Source organism: Porites lutea, chromosome 1 (assembly GCF_958299795.1).
Source record: "Porites lutea chromosome 1, jaPorLute2.1, whole genome shotgun sequence".
Classification (NCBI taxonomy): Eukaryota; Metazoa; Cnidaria; class Anthozoa; order Scleractinia; family Poritidae; genus Porites; species Porites lutea.
In genome coordinates this window covers 38,234,993-38,241,669 of record NC_133201.1, presented here as the reverse complement: position 1 = coordinate 38,241,669, position 6,677 = coordinate 38,234,993, and positions in this window count along the sequence as shown.

Here is a 6,677-nt window from a genome sequence, read left to right as displayed (position 1 = left end):
ATATTGAACTGAACTGTACATGAGATGAATTCGAAATTATGTCTTTTCAAACAGTGAACTTTGTAGACGACGAAGCTCTTTTGACATTTATTGAATAGTGGACATTCAAGATTTATACTGTTGAGTCAAGGCGTTTTATCACGAAGTCGTGATGCAACCCTGGGGAGTGTTGTGAACATTTTTTATATAATTTATGTTAATTTATTGATGTCTGCGTAATATTGTAGTCACGTGATCTTTATTGCACCATCAAGTAACCCGAGACGCGGGAATATTTTTTGTCAGTAAGCATTTTTCGATTTCGACTATTAAACATGATCAGTTGTGTTTACTAAATCTTTTAAGTAGTTTTTAGAATAGTTAAATCTTATTGGCTTATAGTATTATGTATATATATTTCTTATTAATAAGTTATTTAAGTAGTGTCCCCGATTAGTAGGCCTGACGGCAAGCTAGAAGACTAGACACTTAAATAAAGTTGTTGATTGATTGATTGATTGATGTACAAACGGGATGAACAAGCTCATAAGAACAAGAATTCTACTTTTAGTTCAAAACGATGAGATGCAGGCATAAGCGTGTTCTGTGTGGACCTGCGTGCCTTGTGTATGCTTGTATCGTTTCAGTTTGCAAACACGAGGCAGGAATGGTCGGTCAATATACCGCATACACTGGCGCCAAGAGACTATAAAGGGGACAGAGAGGCCATCCCCCATATACACCCTATTCCATAGGTAATTCGTCTCGAGTTATTTTTAGAATCGGGATGAAGTTACCTCACGCGAGGCGTGGATGTTTCGTGGAGGTTTCGCATGACCAAACGCCGTGCAAAACATGTCGGGCGAGAGGCAATGAAAGCGTAAAAAGATCGAGAGCATTCCTGAATATTGAAGCGAAATGAGTCGGCGCTCACCTGGGAAAAAGGAATCGCTGGACTCTTTGACAACCCGTGAAATCAGTTTAACTTGAAGTTGTTGTAACCTCAGTGCTTTAATAAAATGAGAAATTTCGCCAGTCTATTGAAACCGGTCGTTTGTACAATTTAGGGAGTTTAAGATCCAACGACGCGGACGACAACTAGAACGTCAAAAAAACAATAGGTTTAATTAGCAAAACAACAACTTCGCACGTGCAACACACTTTTTTGTTCATTTCTTTCCCGTTTTTGCACGACTACGAAGTGAAAATGCCTAATTTCGCGTTTTATGGAGGACGTAAATAAGCAACGACGAAATTTTATTTCTCTTTCTGAGCTTGAATATGGTCCCTTGAAATTCAGCTTTAGGAGGGTTCGCCTACAATTGACAAAGTAAGTGGGCAGGAATAATCGTTATAAAGACTGAAAAAAAATAAACATCAAACCAGAAATTGCTCTCTTCAAACTGTAAATTATAAATGATCCTGAGAGAATATTCACTGTGTTAAGGATTTCCCTGCTCTACTGTTAGCTCTATACAAGAGAGGAAGGGCGATTCTTTTTTAATTTCGGTTTCGCTGACACAGCTTTCGCAGAAATCTCCCTGTAGTCGTTTTCGTCGACAAAAGGAATAGCAAAATCGCTCTCCGCGTCTTCCCCCATTTTGTTCCGCGTCAATTCGTGGAGAACGCGTGGCTCTAGCGTGGGTCGTCCACGCGGAATACATTCGCGCTATGTGATTGGCTGTTGTCCAATCCCCCTTGGGTTCTGCGGTTCTAAAAATAACTCGAGACGAATTACCTATGGAATAGGGTGTATATGGGGGATGGCCTCTCTGTCCCCTTTATAGTCTCTTGACTGGCGCCTATAAGTCAGGACCCGCGGAGCAGTTTTCAAAGTGTGGGGGCCAATCTACCTCTTTTGAAGTGTTGTTAGGGGGAGTTGTGGGGTTGTGGACTTTAAAAATGGTTTACCTGGTGCCAATTCAATGTTTTTGAATACAGCTACAACTCATTTTTTTTTTTTTTAAAATAGTTTAACAAACGAGAATTAAGGTTAGTAACAAAAAATGCACAAAACATGCACATGCGTGTAAACATGCACAGCACAATCATAATTTTCGCAAGTTTCATTTACTTCAAAAGTTTGCCCGTCCTCTCCTTGCGGCTGTTTAGAACGTTTCTTTAGTCATTGTTGAATGGAGATATGTTTCAGCTATTTTTAACGTTCGAGATGCCGAAAAGGACCTTTTCCTGCTGCAATGGTTGCAGGATTTTATTTTACCGGCAGAAGCTAGCAGATCGGGACAATCTCATTTGTCATGCTCTGCTGAGGTAATTCCTCAAACTTCTTGTTCAATTTGTTTTAAGAAATCGTAGCTCCGTAAAGATTTAAGAACCTTCATAAAAAAAGACTCCATTGTTTGTGCATATACTACATCACCTGGCTGGTGAAAACACAGAAGTCTACGACTAAGTGCAGTTTTGTAAATATAGTCGTTTTGAGGCTAACCGTATGATATAAGACCGAAATGGACGAGCCATAAATTTGAAACTCTGTGCTATTTCTTAATTTTATATTATTTATTTTTTTAAAAAAAGAGGGGGGGGGGGGGGGGGCTGTCATTTATTTAGTGTTCCCTCTTGTAAGCCCCCACAGTTATAAGCTCACCTACCTGTTAACAAAAAAAATACATCCGATTATAAGCCTATACGAACGTTAAGCCATCTCCAAATGTATTGAAATAGATTCGATTTATTATACAAACACAACGAAATACCACGTGAGCTTTCACGCGAAAACTTTATATCTTCGCATGTGAAAATAGTAGCCTTTGACATCATGGTCAATTGACCACTACAGAAAATACCATAACGTACCATGATGCTCTTCGTTTGTCACCCAAAATTTTACATAAGCATTGTTTTGAGCAGGGTCTGAATGGGAGGGTCCACTTGTCCGTTGTCGGTTAAAATTCAGTTAGTTTGTCGGTATTCGGTTAAAACTTTCGATCTTTATCGGTTGTCGGTAAACTCCCCAGTTATTAAGTAAAGCGCTTGTTAAATATTAATATTCAGGTTATGTATTTCACCCAGATTCAAGACTCTGATCCCTAACGAAAGAGTAAAACTTGTAAAAATGCATTATTTGATTGCACCTCCGTTTGCCAATATAGTACAGATAAAATCACCAAAGCTTTTATTGTAAACGCCAACTCGGTTTCCCTGTTGACTAAAGGGCACAGTAAGAGGTAATTAATTAATGGACATAGGGGAAAACGCCCACTCGGCCTTTTGGATACTTAAATTATTTTTAGTGAAAACCTGAAAGGGGTGACTGGCTTCCCATCTATACCTCAACCTCGTCCCTAGGGCACTTTTCCCTGGCTTTGGACCTCCAAAGTCAGGGAAAAGCGCCCTGGGGACGAGGTCGTCTATACCTTTAATATTTTGGCTCTATTAAACAAGCATGTCCTTTGCCATCATTTTCCTTTCTCAAGGAAATAATAGGTGGCTCTTTAAAAAGTTGGTTTTGTATGAGATTCCACTTTTCATTAAAGCTTCTTTTATAATAGAAACTAAGGGCTGGTATTGTGTCACGAAAGGCAATATTTCTTTTTTTTTCCTTGTTGTTTTGTTTCAGAAGTGCGGCCTTCCTTTCTGTGAGTTTAACTTCTGTTAGCAATTTTTCCTTCGAAATTGTGTGATTAGCCTCTCTCCATCAAGCGCTTTTTGAAATCTGAAATACTTACTCGAACGTCCCTTTATAGGAGTTTGTTCGCAGACTCAAGACTTCTCCTTTGAAAAATCCTTTTTAACACTAGGTGGGTGGCAAGAGGTGAAAATGTATCACAGGACAAAATGTAATGTTGTGCCTTGGTACACAACCGTGTCTAAAAATATTTTCTCGCTGTGAGATATTTTGGCCGTGAATTTCATAGTAGGGTGATGCAAGATTACTTGTTCCTAAAAAGCTACGATCTCTGGTTTACTTATGTCCCATAGGGAAAAAATGTCATCTATAAAGCGTTTTCAAACAGTTGGTTTAAAGACGGTTTTGGTTAAACTTTGTCTTTTACTATATGCCATGAAAATGATGGAAAGGAAACTGCTGTCTTTGTGCTCATCGTGATACCTTAGGCTTGTACTGACAGTGCTTTCCATTCAACTGCAAAGAAGTTATTTTGACAAGGATTAATCTGCGCATTTTTCGGACCGAAACAAGAAACGTTCGGTTTTTCCACCTGTTTCTTTTCGATAAAATTTATAAGGGTGTGACTTCTGTGATTTTAATATTGGTTGTATCGCAATGTACCTGTATCAACATGAAATTCCTTCCGTTGGACCATCTGATAAGTCACAAATTTAAAGAGGATACTTCCTAACGGCTGGAAAAAAAAAATATATAAAAGGCTCTTTTTTCTGAAAATAAATATCAATTATGTCGACCCATGTCGGTAGTCGGTTAATATTTTCCCTGTCTATAGTCGGTAATTTTTTTCTCGATTTGTCGATACCTGGTCGATACTGTAGTCGGTAATAGTTTTCCTTCTTTTGTCGCTAGTCGGCTAACCCCATTCACACCCTCTTGTTTTCAGTTTTCATTACTACCCTTCGCACAGCGCGCAAATCGCGAATGAAAACACAACGTCGTTGTGGAGTGTGACTCTTGCTGGGTGCCTAATGGACACAATGGACCAGCGCGTGCTTTATTGGCAAGATATCTTAGCAATACAGTTCAACAATACAAATGATCTTGAAGTAACATAAAAAATTACAGAAATAATATAATTTCTACATAAACGAACATTTAAATAATATGGAACGTGACAAAAAGTAGAATCAAAGGAATGATACACTACCCGGTACGAAAACCCGGAATAAAAAACCCAGTGGGACAAAAAAACCGGGAACGTACTCCTCGATCGAATGCAGTGTATCGAGCTCCGAGGATTAGAGCTTTAGACTAACTTAGGAACTAATAATAAGTTTGGTCACCGATAACGGCTGTCCAAAAGGCGAGATAGCCAAAAAAGTCTATACGTCGATATTTATACAAATATTCATAGTGTATAATAAAATGTAGGTACGTAACCTCTATTAATTTAAGACTGAGTAATTAAGAAGAAAAGGTTGACACAAATGTGACAAAAATGCTACGAACCGTAATGAAACAGCTTTTCAACCACACGGTGTTACGTTGAAAAGCATTTATTTCCTGGCGCCATTACAATTCCCAAGAGAGACTAAAGACAATGTTTATGCAGAATTTTTGGGTGACAAACAAAGAGCATCATGGCATGTTATGATATCTTCTGTAGTTGCCAATTTGACAACTACCGGATTGTATCATCCGCTGACCTGTATTACCTCATTTCAGACTCAGCTATACGAAGCCTTCGATTGATCGCAGTTGAGTTTTTCTTTTCATTGGATTACTGGCTCAAGTTTTAAAAGTTTTTTCGAAGTCTTAAGTTGGCCTAGTATTTTTACTGGTGAATGAAATTTGAAAGATCATTGTCCCTGTCATTATTTAAGGTAAACGGTAAAAAACTTAAATGTTTCTCCGTTTCTATGCTCGGACATCAGAATGGGTCTTGACAAACTGCGAGCCAGCGAGTCATGTGAATCACGCGAGGCATCGGTAAAAAAAAAAAAAGGAAACGCTAGTAAAAACTGCAAATTTACAGATGAGGAGTTGAGCACTCATTATGCTGATTAGGTTTAAGCACTCGTTGTACTGATTAAGGTTAAGCTTTCATCTTACGGATTAGGGTTAAGCACTCAATTTAGCGTTAGGGTTAAGCGCTGTTTAGGGTTAAACACTTATTTACAACGGTTAGCGTTCAGTTAATGTTTTCCGTATTACTGTTTTTGACTTTTATGGTGTTTTTTTTCAGTGATTCTTCAATGGACTGCATGGCTCGCATTTTATACACACTCCATCAGAATTAATGCCGTAAATTGCCGCTCATATAAGCCCTGGGGTTATACATCTTCATGAAAGGTTTTATTAGGCTTATAAATGGAGAGAGGGCTTATATCCGAGAGGGTTTATAACCGAAATAAAACAAGCCCTTTGAAACAAGATGTAACTGAGAACTGATCAAATACACAGGAAAAAATAACGGATTCCCATTTTTGGAAATTTTAGGGTATTTAAAGAATACCCACAAAACTCCCAAATTTGGCAAAGTGAGACAAGTCCAATGAGGGAACTCTCAACCAAGTTCCCTGATTGGGACTGTCTCACCCTTCCAAATTTGGGATTTTTGTGGGTATTCTTTAAATACCCTAAAATATCCAAAAATGGGAATCCGTTATTTTTTCCTGTGATACGTTTGGAATTGACGAGTTTTCCATAATAAATCGAATGCATTTTAATTCATTTGGAGATAGGTTAACGTCCCTATAGGCTCATAATCGGATGTATTTTTATGGCTTTTATGTTAACAGGTAGGTGAGCTTATAACTGTGGGGTTTTATAAGAAGTGAAATTTATAAGCGCCGTATTTGCACAAACTGAAACGACACAAGCACATAAGACTCTTATGCCTGCATCTCATCGGTTTGAATTAGAAAGTAGAATTCTTGTACTTATGAGCTTGTTCATCCGTTGTACATGTAAACTATGTAGAGTTCATTTCTTGAACTATAAAAGTAATCGGTTAGGCCATCTCTCCCATAAATTATCTGCCCAGAAAAGCCTGAAAATCATTGCCGACCATGAACAAAAACAAATGTTTAAAAGTTGTTATCAA